The sequence below is a fragment of the Oncorhynchus masou genome, chromosome 27, assembly GCF_036934945.1.
Source record: "Oncorhynchus masou masou isolate Uvic2021 chromosome 27, UVic_Omas_1.1, whole genome shotgun sequence".
In the NCBI taxonomy this organism is placed as follows: Eukaryota; Metazoa; Chordata; class Actinopteri; order Salmoniformes; family Salmonidae; genus Oncorhynchus; species Oncorhynchus masou.
The window spans coordinates 31,341,486-31,366,141 of record NC_088238.1 but is presented as its reverse complement, the minus strand read 5'-3'; the positions used below and the strand labels follow the sequence as shown (position 1 = coordinate 31,366,141).

The 24,656-nt window shown below is 44.5% G+C and overlaps 1 pseudogene; it reads left to right on the top strand.

Annotated features, from left to right (window-relative positions):
• The window catches only part of LOC135515436 (piggyBac transposable element-derived protein 4-like), a 59,608-nt pseudogene extending 36,289 nt beyond the window's left edge, over nt 1–23,319 (top strand).
• The last annotated feature ends 1,337 nt before the right edge of the window (nt 23,320–24,656 follow it).

The window sequence follows — 24,656 nt, the reverse complement described above, 5'->3', positions numbered from 1 at the left end:
CTTGGAATCCCCCACACAAAGCAGCATGCGATGCTCTCTGAAAACTGTAAAGTACTGTAGAACCATGTGTAATTTGTCCAGAGGCAGACCCAGAATGCCCGTGGGGACCCAGAAGGGTGTAACCCCGGAGATCACAGCCATCTTGGCAACAGCAGGAGAGCGTGGCTGCACATCTTGTTCTCTGACCGTGTGGGATTTTTTTTCATCTGCATATTGTGCCCGTCAACCTTACAGACCCCACATGGGATGTAGCTGTAGGGGTTTAGGGTTGTTAGTTGGATCATCTCGAGGCCAGGAGACTGTACCAGACAACAAGGCAACAGAGGTCCTCAAAACAGAGTCACAACAGGGAGTATGTACTGGAGGCTTGTTCAATCTATTAAATGAAGAAACTGTTTTTTTTGTGTTTTTTTTTGCATTGTCTTCTGAAACAGTGTGTGTATGTGTGCAAACGTGGGCGCTGTGTGTATGTGTACATGCTCTGTGTGTACCATATACACACAGCTTACAGCATTATCTGCTGCACTACGGATCAGGAGCTGATCTCTCTGCCCACACAGGTTTAGTGAAAGTACCCTTCCTATATACTGTGTCAGCAAAATGTATATAGGTTCAGTACTTTTGTGAAACAGCACATTTGAAAAATACACTACCGTCCATAATTTTGGGGTCACTTAGAAATGTTCTTGTTTTTGAAAGAAAGGCACTTTTTTTTTGTCCCAGGTATCTCCGGTTCTGACACCCGGATCTGAGATCACTTCCAAAACAAAAACAAAACAAAAAACACTCTCCGATGCTTCCCTTAGGTGAGGTGTTATTCTGTAACAATGTGCGCTGAGAGTCGAGAAGCAAGTTCAGGGAGTGAGTGTTTTCATAAATATATACAACATAATACAAAATAAGACAAACAGACAACGCACAGACATGACACGGAAATAATAAATAATAGAGGCCGGAGAGGAGGCTCATATGACAAAATAGAAATACAAACTGGTTGGTCTTCAGAAATAGATAGGAGGGATTGAAGGTAACTGAAGGATGGGACTAAAAACAACAAAATATAACTATTGTAAAATATATTGTGTCCGTAAAATGTATATGGTGGAAGTAGAAGTTTGAGTGTTGTTGACCATTAGTTTACTTCATTTAGGGGAGGGTTGGTATGTTTAGGGCAAAATAATAATTAGAAACAACAACAAAAGTACCCTCTCCCCGAGGGAGCTGATCCGAGGAGAGAGGATGAGGGGGCAGACGGGGTAGACAGGACTGGCTGCAAGGAACCTTTCAGTTCACTGCACATCAAGTGCCCAACGAGCAATGCCGACCTTTCATGAAATGCACAATAAAATCTTTAAATGCCATTTCAAGGCTACTGAACGCAAGATAAATGGCCTGGAATAGCCTTTTGCATGCAGCCCCGTGTCTTCCAGTACTTAACAACATTAGGAGAGAGATGGAGAAAATGTCCAAATGGCCCAGACTGCAATATAACCCCATAAACAAATCATGCCCATAAGGTGTTCACTGCTACATGACAATGTGACATTTTGAAAACAATCCTCATTATATCTTTTCTTATCTCAAAAGTGGATCGTGTTTATTTAGAGTATCGGATTGATACTGTCTTTGCTGATTATTAAAATGGAAATTGTGACTAGTTTCTTAAATTAAAGCCAAGTGTGCGTGTGTGTCTGTGTTATTGGACCGGGCCAGCTCTTACTCAAAGCTGCCTGCCTGCGATCGATATATTATATTATTAGGATTTTAATAAAACACAAAGCCATCTTACTCTTTTGAAAGAGACTCCCATATTCAACTAGATTAGATGTAATTAAATGAAGATGAATAATATGTTTTATTGTCACATACAGATAGGTGCAGATAGGTGCAGTGAAATGTGTTGTTTTACAGGGTCAGCCATACGATGCCCCTGCAACAAATTATGGTTAAGTGGCTTGCTCAAGGGCACATCAACAGAATTCTCACCTTGTCAGCTTGGGTATTTAAACCAACAACCTTTCGGTTATTGGCCCAATGCTCTAACCGATAGGCTACCTGCCACCCTAAATCTGTCTGACAGCGCAGGCTTTCATAGAGACTGTACTATATTTTAAAAAGTTAGCTTATTCTGCACTTTCAAAATACCTTTAAGGTTTGGCTTAAAATTGGAACACCCCAAAAAAGGGTTTGTATAAGTTTCCAAACCTTCTGCTTTCCTTTCTGCTAACATAACCATGTTTTCCTAGTTTAGTTTGTCTTTCTGTTGTTAGCCAGGTCAATTACAAGAACGCCATCATCTATTGATAATCTGCACGATGTCTCAAATCTCGACAAGCACTTAGTCAGCCTTTCTTTGTGGCACATGGTTTGTGAATGTGTGTTGAAAAGTAGCATGGGGAACAGAAACACGGCCTTTTCCCCAATATGTTTGAATAATGGATTTTAAAAGGGTAGGCAAAGTGGACCAGTGCTTTGAGTATGCCCATGCTTCAAGCTACCCTAGTGGCCTAACAACACATGATACAGGATGCAGCCGGGCATACTGCTGTCTGAAGCCTTGTACATCGGACCTGTGGAGACCTCAGGTGGCAAACAGTGCTTTCCCTTCTCCAATCACACAATCTCTGTCTACTTTGACAAAGATAAAGAATGATTTAACTGTCTTTCTGCTGAGAAGCTATCATCCCTTATTGATGTCACTGCTATAATCATTTTATGTTGACATCAAAAGTGTTATTGTAGTAGAATAGTGGCTAAGACTTTTATTCAGTGTTTCCTTATTTGGAATATTTCAGAAGTTGAAATTAGCTTCCCTGGATAAAACATGGACCTAAAATGCTAATGTATCCTAATTTGAGAATTTCTTATACATATATTTCATATATGGATAGTATTATATGTACACTACACATTACGCACCACACACACATACACACATACACACACACATACACACATACACACATACACACATACATACATACATACATACATACATACATACATATTACATCATATACATGGCATGCATGCATATGCATGCATGCATGCAAACATACATACATACATACATACATACATACATACATACATACATACATACATACATACATACATACATACATACACACACACATACACACACACATACACACACACATACATACACTACATACATACATACATACATACATACATACATACATACATACATACATACATACATACATACATACATACATACACACATACACACACACATACACGCACACACACGCACACATACATGCACACACATACATACACACATACACACATACATACATACATACATACATACATACATACATACATACATACATACATACATACATACATACATACATACATACATACACACACATTCCTAACATTTATGCTTGGGGCGGCTGATATAAAGTGCATGAATAATTTAAAGTAGTTGCAGAGAAAAATCTGGATTACTCCATGAATCAAGAGCACAATGGAACACTATTTATGTACGCAGTTTAAGTATTTACACCAACAGTTGAGCATTGCAGTTGAACTGATTTGCTCTGGTAAATAATGTAACTAGATGAAATGCATGATTAATAAGCAGTTTAAAGTTTGGTTACATCAACACTCCCTTAATGTGTTTGTCTGCATTTACCCTTCATGCCTCCCAACACAACCCAACACATTGAACTGAGGAAACACGTGGGTTTTTGTGACCCCATGCATCACAAAGATGCTTCTTCCTTTTCTTCTCATCATCTCCTCTTCTGAATCTGACCTGGTGAGAGCTTGTTTGATACGCAGACTGCAAAGTCCGCTTGATATGAGTCCACACAATAACATTTTGGGCTACTATCAATTGTGGTCCCTTGCAGGCGAGCACAAGCACGCTGGTTCTATAAACAAGAAAGATGACTTGGTGGCATTTTCACATGCAGAGGGAAGGATAGGAAGAGGGAATAAGAGAGAGAAAAGAGAGGGAAAGGTATTCTCCGTCCCTGACGGTATCAAATCAGCTGTGTGACTCACGCCATCCAGGGTGAAAACACCCAGAGTTATCTGTGTGAATCACTGATTAGTTCCTCACCATTGACTATTTCTGTTTGATGGTTATTTAGCATGCCCCTCTTTATGCCTAACTCCCTGTGCCTCAACAGCACATCACCACATCAATGTACCATCCCTTCTTAAGGGAGCCAATCCGATCACTCCCATGTCTAACTGTCCATCACAGGGTGACAATTCATTGTAGGTATCAGACATTACCTTAAATGTAACATATCTCTAATTAAACACAGGGACCAGTGGTATTTTAATAATTTGATTTAACCATTTTATATTCAGTACAGCAGCGGCCAGCGGACTTTCCATGTCTCCCAAAACAATGTAATCTTCCCCGGGATGTAATGGATTAATACCGACGGTCTGCCACTGGCGCAGCCGAGGTGGAGGAATTATATGAGCCGCGAGAAGAAAAAACATTCTAAAGCTCCCACCACTAATTCCCGCAATGGAAAGATAGTTTATCACATTCTAAATCAGCCCCATCTCTCTAGGCTCTCTGAGCTAGCTTCCTCCTCTGCTCCCCTTACATCCTCATAAACCACCACCTATTGCAGACTTGGCCTTTCCCATCTGCTGGTGCTGAGTTGTGTCTCTCTGCTTTGACCAGTCTTCTACCCACTTCATTAATACAACAAATGTTACGTTCTCTAGAGGAGGCTATTCGATTCAATACCTTAACGGCCTCTATTCAATTCCTCTCCTACGGTGTCGTGCATCTTGATATGTGAAGAACATTAGCTGACGGACGTGCACAGTAACATTTCAAATGGCAAGTCCATTTATTCGTGAAATGCCCGTCACTTAGTCCCACAGGGTTGTCACTAATGGAGGAAGTTCAATCAGTTCTCTGGTTAAGCTGAAATTAAAATGTGCCCTGGTGGTGATAACAGAAGTAGCCACCGGCCCCCTGTCTGGGAGGATGATTTAAACGTTAATAGTCCAGCAAGCCGCCAATTCAATTTTGACCTTGATTTTACAGCTGAAACATTCCTTTTCAAAATGTTCAAATCCCCCCACGTTTCCCGTCGTGAATTATGTACAGCCGTTGTCTAACTATTTGAGGTTTAGGCAGCGTTTCTAAAAACACACTTCGGTGGAGGAGCCAATTCTAAAATGAAAGCGGGGCCTGTGAAGGTCGACATGGGCCCTGTTGATATTCTGTTGCCCAAATTGACAAGTTAACTGCCCACACATTAAACAGTGGGCTATAATTATCTCAGCGACTCAGAACACCAAAATGAGCAAAGTTCTCATTTATGACTGACTTGTAGTTCAAGTACAGACTTTTGTTGAAACTGGCATGAGGACACACTGCCAAATTAATGTGATAGACAACAATGCTCAACAGTACCTTGGGAGAAGACTACACTCTGGAAAAAAGGGTTCCAAAGGGGTTCTTTGGCTGTCCCCATAGGATAACCCTTTTTGGTTCCAGGTAGAACCCGTTGAGGAAAGGGCTCTACCTGAAACCCAAAAGGGTTCTTCAAAAGGTTGGGGACAGCTGAAGAACCATTTTAGGTTCTAGATAGCACATTTTCTTCTAAGAGTGTAGATACATGTTAAACTAAAAGACAGAGCAGGCAAACATACACTGGGTGTACAAAACATTAAGAACAGCTGCTCTGACCATGTGAATCCAGGTGAAAGCTATCATCCCTTATTGATGTCACTTGTTCAAAATCCACTTCAATCAGTGTAGATGACGGGGAGAATTTGAACAATATTTAAGCCTGGAGATAATTGAGACATGGATTGTGTATGTGTGCCATTGAGAGAGTGAATGGGCAAGACAAAGGATTTAAGTGCCTTTGAACAGGGTATGGTAATAGATGCCAGGCGCAGTGGTTTGTGTCAAAAACTGCAATGATGCTAGGTTTTTCACGCTCAACAGCTTCTTGTGTGTATCAAGAATGGTCCACCACCCAAAGGACATCCTGCCAACTTGACACAACTGTGGCTATGGGAAGCATTGGAGTCAACATGGGCAAGCATCGCTGTTGAACGCTTTTCGACATGTTGTAGAGTCCATGCCTCGATGAATCGAGGCTGTTCAACGCAATATTAGGAACATTAGGAAACATGTTCTTAATGTTTTGTACACTCCGTATTTGTAAAAAAAATGTTTAACCCTTGTGTTGTCTTCAGGGTAAAACTATGACCCACCACTATGTTTAACAGCAGAGAAAACCCTCTAAATTATTATTTTTTTAACTTGAATTGTGATTACTTTTCCTAGAGTGACCCCAACATTAGAAAAAGTGAAACATCAGCTTCGTTCATATTGCCATGAAAGCTGTACACCATCAGGGTACAAAGATTGTCTTAGGGTCATTGTTGACCCAGCAGTTATAAAATAATTTACACACCACAAATACCACAAAGACACACACACACACACACACACACACACACACACACACACACACACACACACACACACACACACACACACACACACACACACAATGAGAAATTGAGATTATGTGTGCCACTGATTAAAAACTTTCTTGTGCATGTGCAGAATCTCCCCTCCACGACCCCACACATGACTCAAATTCACAGACAAAACAAAAACAACTTCAGACAAAATAAACATTTCTTGAAAGCATTGCTTACTAATGGGGGAATGCAGTCAGAGGCTATAAAGGTGCTGCAGATGACAGTCCCCTCAGTTCTCTCTTTACTGAAGCCATGAGTGAACATTTCAGTGCCCAACAGATTGTAGATCTGATTTATTTCAGATGGCCAGGAGGAACAAGAGAACAATGATTTAGAAGAGGAGGAGGTATCTGAAGAAGAAGATCCCCCAAGCTGAAAGAGAGACATTTTTGTTAAAGAATAGCAAAATAACATGGTCCTTGTCACCATATGACACCCAGAGCAGGGTGGCAGCACAACATGTCATAAGGATGACCTCAGGGACTACAAGACATGCAGTTGCCCATGTCCAGGGCATCACCTCAACGTTCTACATGTTCATCACACCAGCCATCGAAAACTTAATCCTGGAGATGACAAATTTGGAGGGTTTCCGTAAATATGGAGACAACTGGAAAAGGATGGATGAGATTGACCTGCGTGCCTACATCGGGCTGCTAATCTTAGCGGGCATGTACAGGTCCTGAGGCAAGGCTACATGCAGTCTCTGAGAAGCAAAGTGGAAGGGTGATTTGCCGTGCCACGATGCCACTGAAAGTCTTTCACAGTTTCTCAAGAACGCTACGATTTGATAACCATGAGTCAAGAGCTGCAAGACGTGTGAGAGACAAACTGTCGGTCATAAGAGACGTCTGGGAGAAGTGGGTGGAGCGTCTGCCATACCTCTACAACCCTGGGCCTGAAGTAACAGTGGATGAGCAACTGGTTCCATTCAAATGGTCCCATTCAACTGGTTCCATTTATTACGTATTGCTGTAATATCATTGATTTATGTGATTGTTTTATGTGACACTGATACTAATTAGTGATAGTAATCTCTATTGTCAAAAGGTCGCTGTCCTTTCCGGCAGTATATGCCCAGCAAGCCAGCAAAGTATGGCATCAAGATATGGATGGCCTGTGACTCACAATCCAGCTACGCTTGGAAGATGCAAGTCTACACAGGGAAGCCGACCAGTGGAGGCCAGAGAAGAACCAGGGGATGCGGGTTGTGCTTGATGTGACAGATGGACTGAAGGGGCAAAATGTCACGTGTGACAATTTCTTCACCTTTTATGAACTCAGCCAGCAGCTCCTGAAGAGGAAGATTACCATGGTTGGCACAGATAGAAAGAACAAGTGTGAGCTCCCCCTGCACTCCTCACAACAAGGGGTAGAGAGGCCTTCTCATCAAAGTTTGCCTTCACCCCCAGCACCACTCTAGTTTCTTATCTCCCAAAGAGGAACAAGAATGTGGTCCTCCTGAGCACACTGCACAAAACAGCTGAGATCAGTAATCGGGAGGACAGGAAGCCAGCCATCATCCTGGACTACAACCACAACAAAGGAAGCATGGACAACCTGGACAAGGTTATTGGAACTTACAGCTGCAGGAGGATGACTGCCCGCTGTCCCCTGGTCATCTTCTATAATATCATTGATGTGTCCTCATACAATGCCTTTGTGATATGGAACAAGATCAGCCCTACCTGTGTCACACCCTGATCTGTTTCACCTGTCCTTGTGATTGTCTCCACCCCCTCCAGGTGTCACTTATTGTCTCCAGTGTATATATCCCTGTGTTTCCTGTTTTTCTATGCCAGTTCGTCTTGTTTGCCAGTCAACCAGCGTTTTTCCGTGCTCCTATATTTTTTCCAGTCTCTTTTGGTTCTATTCCTCCTGGTTTCGACCCTTGCCTGTCCTGACTCCGAACCCGCCTGCCTGACCACTCTACCTGTTCTGTCTTCAAGCCTTGCCTATCCCCTTGTACTGTTTTGACTCACATCTGGTTACTGGACCTCTGTCTGGCCTGACCTCGAGACTGCCTGTAACGACGTTCTTCGTTTGTCGAAAGAGAGTCGGACCGGAATGCAGCGTGTTGGTTACTCATGCTTTTTAATGAAACAAATAACGGAACTATACATGAAATAACGAATAAATACAAAAACAACAAACGGAACGTGAAACCTATTACAGCCTGACTGGTGAACACTACACAGAGACAGGAACAATCACCCACGAAATACAAAGCGAATCACCTGACTCTGATTGAGAACCGCCTCAGGCAGCCAAACCTATTTAACACACACCCCTAATCAGCTACAATCCCAAATACTACAAACCCCAATACGAAAATACAATACATAAACCCATGTCACACCCTGGCCTAACCAAATATATAACGAAAACACAAAATACAATGACCAAGGCGTGACACTGCCCTTCGTCTGGTACTGTTTTGGACTCTGACCCGGTTTATGAACTCTCTCCTGTCCCCAGCCTACCTTTTGCCTGGATTAATAAATATCAGAGCTCAACCATCTGCTTCCTGTGTCTGCATTTGGGTCTCGCCTGGTGTCCTTATAACCTGGATGCCTGATAAGCGGAACAAGAGGAGGGTGTTCCTGGAGTAGCTGGGAAAGGCACTTGTAACCCCACACATTCAAAGAAGGGAGCGCCTCCCCCGAACAGCAGCCTATGCAGCGCTTGTGAAAGCTGTTCAGGGGGCTGAATATTGTCTTGATCCCCCTGAGGCTAGGGCAGGCAAGAAGGGGAGATGCCAATTCTGCCCCCAAAAGAAGGACTGTAAAACAAACTTGATGATTGTTTTTGTTTTGTATCTATCTTATCTTATTTTATTCTTATTGTTGTTCTTTATACACCTTGTGGGTGGGGGCAATGGTTAAAAAAATGGGAGAAGATTAGTATTTTGTAGTAGAATTCCTCATTGTACAGTATATAAGAATATATCACTATGTTGCCAAAACGTTCAAGACTGTTATTGTTTCCCTTCGATAAAATGCATTCAAAATTACTTTCTTCACATTTCTTCTAATTTCTCAAGCTATACAAGTGCTAGCTCTTGCTAAAAAAATGTATGTTTGCACCTATGCAATATCTTTAGCAATAATAATAACAATAATAATAAACCTCTACTTTCATAAACATTTACATTTAAGTCATTTAGCAGACGCTCTTATCCAGAGCGACTTACAAATTGGTGAATTCACCTTCTGACATCAGTGGAACAGCCACTTTACAATAGTGCATCTAAATCATTTAAGGGGGGGGGTGAGAAGGATTGCTTTATCCTATCCTAGGTATTCCTTGAAGAGGTGGGGTTTCAGGTGTCTCCGGAAGGTGGTGATTGACTCCGCTGTCCTGGCGTCATGAGGGAGTTTGTTCCACCATTGGGGGCCAGAGCAGCGAACAGTTTTGACTGGGCTGAGCGGGAACTGTACTTCCTCAGTGGTAGGGAGGCGAGCAGGCCAGAGGTGGATGAACGCAGTGCCCTTGTTTGGGTGTAGGGCCTGATCAGAGCCTGGAGGTACTGCGGTGCCGTTCCCCTCACAGCTCCGTAGGCAAGCACCATGGTCTTGTAGCGGATGCGAGCTTCAACTGGAAGCCAGTGGAGAGAGCGGAGGAGCGGGGTGACGTGAGAGAACTTGGGAAGGTTGAACACCAGACGGGCTGCGGCGTTCTGGATGAGTTGTAGGGTTTAATGGCACAGGCAGGGAGCCCAGCCAACAGCGAGTTGCAGTAATCCAGACGGGAGATGACAAGTGCCTGGATTAGGACCTGCGCCGCTTCCTGTGTGAGGCAGGGCGTACTCTGCGGATGTTGTAGAGCATGAACCTACAGGAACGGGCCACCGCCTTGATGTTAGTTGAGAACGACAGGGTGTTGTCCAGGATCACGCCAAGGTTCTTAGCGCTCTGGGAGGAGGAAACAATGGAGTTGTCAACCGTGATGGCGAGATCATGGAACGGGCAGTCCTTCCCCGGGAGGAAGAGCAGCTCCGTCTTGCCGAGGTTCAGCTTGAGGTGGTGATCCGTCATCCACACTGATATGTCTGCCAGACATGCAGAGATGCGATTCGCCACCTAGTCATCAGAAGGGGGAAAGGAGAAGATTAATTGTGTGTCGTCTGCATAGCAATGATAGGAGAGACCATGTGAGGTTATGACAGAGCCAAGTGACTTGGTGTATAGCGAGAATAGGAGAGGGCCTAGAACAGAGCCCTGGGGGACACCAGTGGTGAGAGCGCGTGGCGAGGAGACAGATTCTCGCCACGCCACCTGGTAGGAGCGACCTGTCAGGTAGGACGCAATCCAAGCGTGGGCCGCACCGGAGATGCCCAACTCGGAGAGGGTGGAGAGGAGGATCTGATGGTTCACAGTGTCGAAGGCAGCCGATAGGTCTAGAAGGATGAGAGCAGAGGAGAGAGAGTTAGCTTTAGCAGTGCGGAGCGCCTCCGTGATACAGAGAAGAGCAGTCTCAGTTGAATGACTAGTCTTGAAACCTGACTGATTTGGATCAAGAAGGTCATTCTGAGAGAGATAGCGGGAGAGCTGGCCAAGGACGGCACGTTCAAGAGTTTTGGAGAGAAAAGAAAGAAGGGATACTGGTCTGTAGTTGTTGACATCGGAGGGATCGAGTGTAGGTTTTTTCAGAAGGGTGCAACTCTCGCTCTCTTGAAGACGGAAGGGACGTAGCCAGCGGTCAGGGATGAGTTGATGAGCGAGGTGAGGTAAGGGAGAAGGTCTCCGGAAATGGTCTGGAGAAGAGAGGAGGGGACAGGGTCAAGCGGGCAGGTTGTTGGGCGGCCAGCGAGATTTCATCTGGAGAGAGGGGAGAAAGAGGTCAGAGCACAGGGTAGGGCAGTGTGAGCAGAACCAGCGGTGTCGTTTGACTTAGCAAACGAGGATCGGATGTCGTCGACCTTCTTTTCAAAATGGTTGACGAAGTCATCTGCAGAGAGGGAGGAGGGGGGGGAGGGGGAGGAGGATTCAGGAGGGAGGAGAAGGTGGCAAAGAGCTTCCTAGGGTTAGAGGCAGATGCTTGGAATTTAGAGTGGAAGAAAGTGGCTTTAGCAGCAGAGACAGAGGAGGAAAATGTAGAGAGGAGGGAGTGAAAGGATGCCAGGTCCGCAGGGAGGCGAGTTTTCCTCCATTTCCGCTCGGCTGCCCGGAGCACTGTTCTGTGAGCTCGCAATGAGTCGTCGAGCCACGGAGGGGGAGGGGAGGACCGAGCCGGCCTGGAGGATAGGGGACATAGAGAGTCAAAGGATGCAGAAAGGGAAGAGAGGAGGGTTGAGGAGGCAGAATCAGGAGATAGGTTGGAGAAGGTATGAGCAGAGGGAAGAGATGATAGGATGGAAGAGGAGAGAGTAGCGGGGGGAGAGAGCGAAGGTTGGGACGGCGCGATACCATCCGAGTAGGGGCAGTGTGGGAAGTGTTGGATGAGAGCGAGAGGGAAAAGGATACAAGGTAGTGGTCGGAGACTTGGAGGGGAGTTGCAATGAGGTTAGTGGAAGAACAGCATCTAGTAAAGATGAGGTCGAGCGTATTGCCTGCCTTGTGAGTAGGGGGGAAGGTGAGAGGGTGAGGTCAAAGAGGAGAGGAGTGGAAAGAAGGAGGCAGAGAGGAATGAGTCAAAGGTAGACGTGGGGAGGTTAAAGTCGCCCAGGACTGTGAGAGGTGAGCCGTCCTCAGGAAAGGAGCTTATCAAGGCATCAAGCTCATTGATGAACTCTCCGAGGGAACCTGGAGGGCGATAAATGATAAGGATGTTAAGCTTGAAAGGGCTGGTAACTGTGACAGCATGGAATTCAAAGGAGGCGATAGACAGATGGGTAAGGGGAGAAAGAGAGAATGACCACTTGGGAGAGATGAGGATCCCGGTGCCACCACCCCGCTGACCAGAAGCTCTCGGGGTGTGCGAGAACACGTGGGCAGACGAAGAGAGAGCAGTAGGAGTAGCAGTGTTGTCTGTGGTGATCCATGTTTCCGTCAGTGCCAAGAAGTCGAGGGACTGGAGGGAGGCATAGGCTGAGATGAACTCTGCCTTGTTGGCCGCAGATCGGCAGTTCCAGAGGCTACCGGAGACCTGGAACTCCACGTGGGTCGTGCGCGCTGGGACCACCAGATTAGGATGGCCGCGGCCACGCGGTGTGGAGCGTTTGTATGGTCTGTGCAGAGAGGGAGAGAACAGGGATAGATAGACACATAGTTGACAGGCTACAGAAGAGGCTACGCTAATGCAAAGGAGATTGGAATGACAAGTGGACTACACTTATCGAATGATCAGAACGTTAAGCTTACGTAGCAAGAATCTTATTGACTAAAATGATTGAAATGATACAGTACTGCTGGAGTAGGCTAGCTGGCAGTGGCTACGTTGTTGACACTACACTAATCAAGTCGTTCCGTCGAGTGTAATAGTTTCTACAGTGCTGCTATTCGGGGGCTAGCTGGCTAGCTAGCAGTGTTGATTACGTAACGTTACGTTAAAAGAACGACAATAGCTGGCTAGCTAACCTAGAAAATCGCTCTCCAGACTACACAATTGTCTTAGATACAAAGACGGCTATGTAGCTAGCTAGCTACGATCAAACAAATCAAACCGTTGTACTGTAATGAAGTGAAATGAAAATGTGATACTACCTGTGGAGCGAGGCGGAATGTTGACCGGGTTGTTGAAGTTCAATTCGGAAGACGTTGGCTAGCTGTTGGCTAGCTAGCTAGCAGTGACTCCTACGTTAAGGACGACAAATAGCTGGCTAGCTAACCTCGGTAAATTAAGATAATCACTCTAAGTCTACACACTCTAAACTACACAATTACCTTGGATACGAAGACAGCAAAGACAACTATGTAGCTAGCTAACACTACACTAATCGAGTCGTTGAGTGTAATAGTTTCTACAGTGCTAGTGGACGTTAGCTAGCTGCTGTGCTAGTGGACGTTAAAGAAAAAGGCGGGCTGTTTTTATTACAGGCGGGCTGTAATAAAAACAAGTGTTCACTGATTAAATGCAGTCTTTCTGCAATGTGAAGAGAGTTTGTGATGAATTTTGATTCCACAGCTTTTTAAATTGGAGACATATGTTTGTGTCTTCATGCAAAATAGATTTGGGGTTTAAAATTCAATGAAGCTGCTTTATTTTAGGGGTTTAGTGAAGACCCTTAGGACAAGGGGAGTATACAGAATGTCAAGACTACACAAGGGTTAAAAAACAAATGTTATTATTACATGGTTCCGTGGTGACTTTTTTGAGATGACAGGTCCTTTGATACATTATTGCAGCGCGTGTTCAGAACTGCAGTATGTGAAAAGACTGCTTTTCACTCTTCAGTTCTCCCCGGCTTTTGTAGTTTCTAACAGGAGAGTGACAGGTTGAGAATAGAGTGGGCACAGCTTAAAAAATAACACCAGTGACCAAAAAGTCTGTGAAAAGTAATGGGAAGAAATTGACAACAATTGTTGGGGTTTAACTGCAATTCTCTTAGAACAAAAGGTGGTATCTTGAACCTTTCGGCTTTTCGTCCCAATAGGAGAACCTATCAAATAACCCTTTTTGGTTTCCAGTTGAACCCTTTTGTGAACCCAAAAGAGTTCTACGTGGAACCAAAAAGGGTTCTACGTGGAACCAAAAAGGAGACGACAGAATAACCCTTTTGGAATCCTTTTCATCTAAGAGTGTAGTGTTTTAGTTAACCTAACTTGATCTTGGTGGAAACATATGTAGGCCTACAACTTGTGTAAGCCTAGACCTACAACCATACAGCTTTTTAAACTTGTATCATCACTTCACACAGGCTATTGGTGAGAATGAGATTTGCCGTGACGGAAGAGTATGGCTTGATTAAGGTACAGCACAAAAGAGGAACGACAATCCTTTGCCTAAGAAAAGCTCCAACTATGGAACAATTTCATCTGAAATGGGAGCACCAATCTCTCTGAAGTGTGGAATATTGTGAACACATAAACCCAGATCGGATTTCATGCGAATTGACTAATTTCTCAGGGACGGTCGACGGGAAGGGGGGATATGAGAGAGAGAGAGGACTCCAGTAACCCTCCTTGTGCCAATAGCCTATCAGCGGCCTGGCCTCCCCCTTGTGTTCTCATAAACACAGAGTGTGGGAGCGAGCGGCCGAAGCCCTGCCTTGTCAGCTGTCTAATCTCTTGGCGCGTCCAAGCGTGATATCCCCTACTCAGGGCTCTCTGACATACTGTCAGCCCTCTCTCCTCTCCGCTCACCTATACAGCGAACAGCACAGTAGCTGCTTGGCATTGACTAAGAAATCGGTACAATTAAATCCACCCCCCCCCAAGCCGACATTCAACCCCCTAAAAGATTCTAAATGCCCTCTCCGTCGCCTCCACTGAGGACCCTCCTGAAGACCTGGGTTTATTCCCGTGACAACCGGGATTTGGCTGCCCATTCTTGTCCCTTGTGCACCACAATGCCTGGGGTCCTCTGCCAGCCAATGACGCACGGTTCCACATCATTCCACACCTCATGGTGCCTAGCTGCAAAGCCCAGACTGGGGATGAGGGCTCTTTGGCAGGAAGGCAAGCAGCCAGCCAGTGTATTAACCCACCTCTCATTCTCTCTGTAACTCTGTCTTTGTCTTTCTGCCTCTTGCCCTCACTCTCAATCCTGCTCTCTCACTCTCCCTCTCTCTTTTTCTCTCACACTCTCTCTCTCTCTCTCTCTCTCTGCATCTCCAGCATTCTACTGATCAACAACACTCCCTGTCATCCCAAGAGAGGCCCAGCAGCCACAGAAGCCCTTCCTCTTTCATGCACTGTTAGCCTGGCTGGGGCTCCAACACGGACTCCAGCCTGTGTGACCATGTGTGACACCGTTAACCCCCCCTAGCCCCACAGAGACCAACACAGCCTCTAGAGCTCTTCAGTGGGGAATCAATAGAGAAAATGTGCCCTGAAAGTCCAAGCATTTGAAGTACAGTATTGTTGTATTGTTAGAACAGACAGCTTATCATTTTCAATGCAGATTCCACAGCTTTTTAAATTGGAGACATGTGTTTTTTTATGTACCCAAGAAGGCAAAGATAACTAAACTAAATGACTATCGCCCCCAGCACTCACGTCTGTCATCATGAGGTGCTTTGAGAGACTAGTCAAAAATCTTATCACCTCCACATTACCTGCCACCCTAGACCCACTTCAGTTTGCATACCGCCCCAACAGGTCCACACAGCCCTATCCCATCTGGACAAGAGGAATACCTATGTAAGAATGCTGTTCATTCACTACAGCCAGCATTCAACACCATAGTACTCTCCAAGCTCATCATTAAGCTTGAGGCCCTGGGTCTCAACCCTGCCCTGTGCAATTGGGTCCTGGACTTTCTGACGGGCCGCCCCCAGGTGGTGAAGGTAGGAAACAACATCTCCACTTCGCTGATCCTCACCACCGGGGCAACCACAAGAGTGTGTGCTCAGTCCCCTCCTGTACTCCCAGGTCACCCATGACTTCACGGCCATGCATGCCTCCAACTCAATCATCAAGTTTGCAGTAGACACTACAGTAGTGGGCTTGATTACCAACAAAAACGAGATGGCCTACAGGGAGGAGGTGAGGGTCAGGAAAACAACCTCTCACTCAACGTCAACAAAACAAAGGAGATGATCGTGGACTTCAGGAAACAGCAGAGGGAGCACACCTCTATCCACATTGACGGGACGGTAGTGGAGAAGGTGGAAAGTTTTAAGTTCCTCGGTGTACACATCACGGACAAACTGAAATGGTCTACCCACACAGACATTGTGGTGAAGAAGGCGCAACTGCGCCTCTTCAACCTCAGGAGGCTGAAGAAACATGACTTGTCACCTAAAACCCTCACCACCTTTTACAGATTAACAATTGAGAGTATCCTGTTGGGCTGTATCACCGCCTGGTACTGCAACTGCACCGCCATCAAGCTGCAAGGCTCTGCAGTGGGTGGTGCGGTCTGCGCAGCGCATCACCTCGGGCAAACTACCTGCCCTCCAGGACACCTACAGTACCCAATGTCACAGGAAGGCCAAAAAGATCATCAAGGACAACAACCACCTGAGCCAATGCCTGTTCACCACGCTACCATCCAGAAGACGAGGTCAGTATAGGTGCATCAAAGCTGGGACCGGAAGACTGAAAAACAGCTTCTATCTCACACAGAGCTTACATACAGACTCAAATCATTAGCCACTTTAATAAATGGATCAATAGTCACTTAAAAAAGTGACACTTTAATAATGTTTACATATCTTACATTACTCTTCTCATTAACAGAAATATATACAGTGGGGAGAACAAGTATTTGACACACTGACGATTTCGCAGGTTTTCCTACTTATAAAGCATGTAGAGGTCTGTAATTTTTATCATAGGTACACTTCAATTGTGAGAGATGGAATCTAAAACAAACATCAAGAAAATCAGATTGTATGATTTTTAAGTAATTAATTAGCATTTTATTGCATGACATAAGTATTTGACACATCAGAAAAGCAGAACCTAATATTTGGTACAGAAAACTTTGTTTGCAATTACGTGGAGATCATACATTTCCCGTAGTTCTTGACCAGGTTTGCACACACTGCAGAAGGGATTTTGGCCCACTCCTCCATACAGATCTTCTCCAGATCCTTCAGGTTTCGGGGCTGTCGCTGGGCAATACAGACTTTCAGCTCCCTCCAAAGATGTTCTATTGGGTTCAGGACTGGAGACTGGCTAGGACACTCCAGGACCTTGAGGTGCTTCTTACGGAGCCACTCCTTAGTTGCCCTGGCTGTGTGTTTTGGGTCATTGTCATGCTGGAAGACCCAGCCACGACCCATCTTCAACGCTCTTACTGAGGGAAGGAGGTTGTTGGCCAAGATCTTGCGATACATGGCCCCATCTATCCTCCCCTCAATACGGTGCAATCGTCCTGTCCCCTTGGCAGAAAAGCATCCCCAAAGAATGATGTTTCCACCTCCATGCTTCACGGTTAGGATGGAGTTCTTGGGGTTGTACTCATTCTACTTCTTCCTCCAAACACAGCGAGTGGAGTTTAGACCAAAAAGCTCTATTTTTGTCTCATCAGACCACATGACCTTCTCCCATTCCTCCTCTGGATCATCCAGATGGTCATTGGCAAACTTCAGACGGGCCTGGCATGCGCTGGCTTGAGCAGGGGGACCTTGCGTGCGCTGCAGGATTTTAATCCATGATGGCGTAGTGTGTTACTAATGGTTCTCTTTGAGACTGTGGTCCCAGCTCTCTTCAGGTCATTGACCAGGTCCTGCCGTGTAGTTCTGGGCTGATCCCTCACCTTCCTCATGGTGCCACAGGGTTCAATTCTTGGTCCGACTCTTCTCTGTATACATCAATGATGTCGCTCTTGCTGCTGGTGAGTCTCTGACCCACCTCTACGCAGACGACACCATTCCGTATACTTCTGGCCCTTCTTTGGACACTGTGTTAACAACCCTCCAGGCAAGCTTCAATGCCATACAACTCTCCTTCCGTGGCCTCCAATTGCTCTTAAATACAAGTAAAACTAAATGCATACTCTTCAACCGATCGCTACCTGCACCTGCCCGCCTGTCCAACATCACTACTCTGGACAGCTCTGACTTAGAATACGTGGACAACTACAAATACTTAGGTGTCTGGTTAGACTGTAAACTCTCCTTCCAGACCCATATCAAACATCTCCAATCCAAAGTTAAATCTAGAATTGGCTTCCTTTTTCGCAACAAAGCATCCTTCACTCATGCTGCCAAACATACCCTTGTTAAACTGACATCCTACCAATCCTCGACTTCGGCGATGTCATTTACAAAATAGCCTCCAATACCCTACTCAACAAATTGGATGCAGTCTATCACAGTGCCATCCGTTTTGTCACCAAAGCCCCATATGCTACCCACCATTGCGACCTGTATGCTCTCGTTGGCTGGCCCTCGCTTCATACTCGTCGCCAAACCCACTGGCTCCATGTCATCTACAAGACCCTGCTAGGTAAAGTCCCCCCTTATCTCAGCTCGCTGGTCACCATAGCATCACCCACCTGTAGCACACGCTCCAGCAGGTATATCGCCCTGGTCACCCCCAAAACCAATTATTTCTTTGGCCGCCTCTCCTTCCAGTTCTCTGCTGCCAATGACTGGAACGAACTACAAAAATCTCTGAAATTGGAAACACTTATCTCCCTCACTAGCTTTAAACACCAACTGTCAGAGCAGCTCAAAGATTACTGCACCTGTACATAGCCCACCTATAATTTAGCCCAAACAACTACCTCTTTCCCTACTGTATTTAATTAATGAATTTATTTATTTTGCTCCTTTGCACCCCATTATTTTTATTTCTACTTTGCACATTCTTCCACTGCAAATCGACCATTCCAGTGTTTTACTTGCTATATTGTATTTACTTTGCCACCATGGCCTTTTTTTGCCTTTACCTCCCTTATCTCACCTCATTTGCTCACATCATATATAGACTTGTTTATACTGTATTATTAACTGTATGTTTGTTTTACTCCATGTGTAACTGTGTCGTTGTTTGTGTCGAACTGCTTTGCTTTATCTTGGCCAGGTCGCAATTGTAAATGAGAACTTGTTCTCAACTTGCCTACCTGATTAAATAAAGGTGAAATAAACACATTAAAAAATTAAAAAATGATGCTTGTTCTCCCCACTGTATATATATATATACTGTATTTTATACCATCTATTGCATCTTGCCTATGCCGCTCGGCCGTTTCTCATCCATATATTATATGTACATATTCTTATTCATTCCTTTCCATTTGTGTGTATAAGGTAGTTGTTGTGAAATTGTTATATTACTTGTTAGATATTACTGCACTTTCGGAACTAGAAGCACAAGAATTTCGCTACACTCGCATTAACATCTGCTAACCATGTGTATGTGACCAATAACATTTGATTTGATGTATAAATGTACTTTTTATGGAGCACTGTTTTAAATGTAAAATCCTCCCTAAATGATCAAGCTTTAAAGAGGCAAACAAGGAATGCCAGAATTATAATATTACTGTATGGCCCACTGACAGCTGGCCTTGTAGCATATTGAGTCATGCTTGATCACCTTTCAAATTGCAATATTGTACCAAGACAATGACGGCTGTGCGGCACAAATCTGTTCCTTCATGCTTCACATACTTTCAAAGTGGATTGTTTCAAATCAACATTTTTTGTGCCCCGAAAAGCCATCTTTTAGGGATGTTTCAATAAAAATGGGTAAGGCATTTGTTATTCCAATGTGATACAAACATAATTTTGACCAAGGTTTTAATATATCCCTGTGTTTTTTGCTGGAATGGGTCACATTTACATGATAAAGACTTATTATTCATCAGGAAAATCTACTTATATCCAGACAGACACCCCCATGAGGTCTTTTTTAGTTTGATTCTAATACACCGGCAAGTGCGTTATGACGAGGCAAGTTCAGCAGATTGTCTATCCGAGACCCTGATACGGCAATCGTCTCATTACATCAAATGCTGCATATTTAATAACGTGGCATTATTGCACCTATGTCCCAAAAGCACTTCAGTCAACGCCTCTTCCTGACTGAGCAGCTGGAACAGGGCTTTTTTTTTTTAGGTCAGAACACAGACCAAGAGGGAGGGAGGGAGAGACACATATAGAGTGTGTGGGGGGGGGGGGGGGGAGAGAGAGAGAGAAAGAGAGAGAGAGCGCAAGCCCTCTGAACACTCCTGATCCCCTCATTTATAACAAATCCCACATGGAAGAAATGCCAGGGAACTAAAAGGACAGCCACCAGCAACACGTAGCGGATCCGACCCTGGTGACCCTTTCAGTGTGGAGGAGAGCTATAGTATCGCATCTTTAATTATTTCATACCGGAACTATAACACCCTTTAAACCCCACAAGAAGATGGACCACCATAGTATGGAGAGAAAAAAAAAACGTATGACAGTAGGACCATAGGACAGTAAAACGAACCTACAAGAACGACCTTGTTTATGCCATAGAATGGTCAAAGTAATCTGTGTATGACCTTGGTAACTGTCAATCATAAAAAAAAACATTCAGTGCTGATACCATATGGAGGCATTACTACTTATAGGCCATAATGACATTACCATGAGCCGCATATGCGGGTTTGATCAGATAAAAAGTATGAGTGATGAACCATGCTCCCCTCATATTTATTAATATCTTTTTAATGAGGCAGACAAACATTGCTGTGTCAAAATTAGTGCTAAGAGCCCAAGAGAACCTTAAGAGACCAACCTACAGAAGTGGTGGCGGTGAGGATGAGAAAAAAAATGTCAAAAATCAATATTCAAAATGCAAAATGAATTAGACTGGACCGAGAACTTCTCATCAAATGGGGAAATAAACGGGATATGAAAGATGACCTGACATAAAAACCGATATCCCACAATGCCATCTGTCAGACAGAGAGAGGGGAATAATGACGACGGCTAATGAAAGTTGAGCCTTGGTTCAGCAGAGGTTTAAATCATCTCGAAGGAAAGGCGCTTTGAGATGGCAAGATGGCCGCCGTGCTGACTCAGCAATTCCTGCTTCCCTCCATCCCACCCACTGATTGGCTTTGTGCTACTTAGGCAACATTCACAGTGTCGGAAACCATTGATCCAATCAGAGTCCAGGTCGCTCATGAGAGGCCATTGAAATATAGGTAATGACACCAAGCAGAGATCTATTGTTGTGTATTCAATTGTGTACATGCATCTCCAGTTGTGTGACATTTCCATGTAGGCTAAATACAGGAGCTTTACTGCTCTGCATTTCTACTGCGTTTTTCTGTGGAAAGTATGAATCAGCTCATTAAGATACGGTGCTACTGTGACTTGTCGTCGTAAATTATGTAAGATTAAATGGGTTCAAAATGCCTACCAACGTCAGTAGTCGAACAGAATGCATAGCAATTCTGTCCATGTCAAAAGGGTTAGCATGTCTGAAACCTTGATGGGCTGGAGAAAAGCCTGTACACAAACCGCACTTCAGTGATCACAAAAGGCCAGTGCTGTTAGTACATGTAACTTTACTTTTACTCCAAATAGTCCTGGGAATCAGAACAATGTAAAAACACATGCACCCACCCCAAGCTTTAATTCAGCCAATGATACGGCAATATAGTGATTATCGTGCAGAAAACAGAGAAACACTTCCCCATTCCCAATGCATTATAACCTAGTATAGTCACAGTCAAAGAGAGGTGTGTGTGTAGGCAGGGAAACAGGGAGCCTTGGGCCTCCCTCTGTAACTCGCTATGTATTTCATTTCAAAGCAGTGTATGTAAAGTTAATGGGCTATTAAATAAACTGTCAATCTGGCAGCAGCCCCTGCGTGTTTGGCCCGTCGAGCACACACATCTTTTTTGTTGTTTCCCACCATGATAGATATTACCCTGGACCAACGACAGTCTCTCTCTCTCTCTCTCTCTCTCTCCCTCCCTCCCTCTCCTTCTCCATCCTACTGCACCCGTCGCCGTCTCCGTCAAACAGAGGACCTAAAAATGGATCCGTGTCATCTTGACGATTTTCATTACAGTCTACTTCGTACGCCATCTCGGAGAGAAGAAGGGGAAGGTCATATGCACCAGGAAATGTCATGGGCTGCGACGAGGCTGCATGATGGAAAAATCCAGAGGTGCAAGGTGACTAACGTTAGAGGGGACTTTATAAGTTAACATTCCATTCAGATCTACTTTGCTGTTAGGCTGTCGAGCTGAATCATGGCGGGATGTTTTCCTGGGCCAAAAGTGGAATTAGCTATATTGAATATCCACGGTTGAATATCAAACAGCTTTTAGAGTTTTTTTTTCTTCTCTCTTACCAACAACAACCCAAAATTATGATAAATGTAGAAACAGGGCAAACAAGGAATTCATTTCACCTATGTAACGGTTTTCTTGAGGTGAACGGGAGGCGGACCAAAATGCAGCGTGGTTTCTATTCATGTTTAATTTAAAAAGACACTATACATGAATAAACTAACAAAACAAGAAACGTGAAAACTCAAAACAGCCCTATCTGGTGCAAACACAGAGACAGGAACAATCACCCACAAACACACAGTGAAACCCAGGCTACCTAAGTATGATTCTCAATCAGAGACAACTAATGACACCTGCCTCTGATTGAGAACCATACTAGGCCGAAACATAGAAATACCCAAATCATAGAAAAACAAACATAGACTGCCCACCCCAACTCACGCCCTGACCTTACTAAATAAAGACAAAACAAAGGAAATAAAGGTCAGAACGTGACAACCTATCCCTTACTGATATGAACAATATATCTGGGTTACGGCAGGCACCCAAAACTAGACATCCAAACAGCGTGCTGCATGTCACAATGGTGGTCTCCTTAAACTGAATGACTTTTGTTCTGACTCTTAAATAGCTGAAAGGTTTCACGCTCCCATTTCTCCAACAATACCCTGGTATTCCATTTAGCAATATTCAATGCCGTGAAATATTCCTGGATCCTGGGGGGTAGAATCGTACGGCAGCGTTGCTCACCACTCTCGTTCGGGTCGGCATTTAAAACACCCAGGCCCTCCACTCCTCCGCTCCGCCGGTGTTGTATCGAAAAGCACTCCCATTGCTAAATGTTCACTGCGTCCTTCTCTTTCAGTCGGTGTCGTGTTCTTGACGTGTGTAGATTCCGTAGTGGTGTTCCGCAGAGCAGCTCTATTGGTACGTGACCTGATGGTGGACACACAGCAACGACACGAAGCGGCTAACAACATGCCTGCTACATGCAGGTACACCCAGAGGTGGGTCTGACAGCTGGAACAGGACCAGGCTAACATCTACGTCGGCATGCGTCTGGGTAGGCTATGCTGTGAGGGTAGGAGACAGGCTTTATGCTGGTTGAATAGATAGGCACGAACCCTCTTCTCATGCCACACTTGTCTGATCTGACCTTGTGTTCTTACTTTCCGCGCCCATCGCGTCCTCCAATTGACAGTTGACAATTCGATGTCCTTCAGAGTAACCTGCCCCTGTGTAATCTCCCATAGGATTCCCTTTGAATTGACAAAAGCACCATCAAAGGTAATTTCACCGCACAGGCTAACCGTAAATCATGTTTGAATTAAGAAGGGATGTGAAGGGCTTCCTTTCCTACGTCCTCGTACTAGACTTTCCCCCATGGACTGGAATTCAAGTTCTACAGTAGCATTACTCCAAAGAGATTATCTTGATGCTAATGGGAAACATTGTTAGCCAAGAGGAGGTTGCAACATTCCTGTTTAATAAATACATTTAGGGCATCAGTTTTCTGCGGCACGTCATTTAAGGGAGGCGATCAAAAAAACGTAAAGAACAACAGAATAAAGGAAACGTTTGTATGCCACATATTTTTCAAGCACCACAGAAAAAGGAGGAGTTGATTGTCAGCAAATAATGTTTTTTTTTTCTCCATAATCACCCATCTTAAAAGCAACTGTAAAACAATGATAGACGCCCCAAATGAGAAGTCATGCCATTGTGAAATTGCAAAATGTGAAGTGCTGCACATCTACAGTGCCTTGCGAAAGTATTCGGCCCCCTTGAACTTTGCGACCTTTTGCCACATTTCAGGCTTCAAACATAAAGATATAAATGTCACGCCTTGGTCTTAGTATTTTGTGTTTTAGTTAATTAGTTGGTCAGGCCAGGGTGTGACATGGGTTTATTGTTTGTTGTATTCTTAGTGTTTTTTTTTTGTTATTGGCATTGTAAGCTGATTAGGGGTGTGTGTTACATAGGTTTGGCTGCCTGAGGTGCAGTTCTCAATCAGAGTCAGGTGATTGTTCCTGTTCTGTGTAGTGTTCGTTGTCTCTGATTGGGAACCGTTATTTATGGTAGCCTGTTTGTTTCATTAACATAACATTAACATTTGTATTTCAGTGGGTGATTGTTCCTGTCTCTGTGTAGTGTTCACATCTAAAGATAGGCTGTAATAGGTTTCACAGGTGTCTCCGGAAGGTGGTGATTTTGTTGTTTTGTATTTATTAGTTATTTCATGTATTAGTTCCGTTGTTTGTTTCACTAATAAACATGAGTAACCAACACGCTGCATTTCGGTCCGACTTTCTTGCAACAAATGAAGAACGTCGTTACAATAAAACTGTATTTTT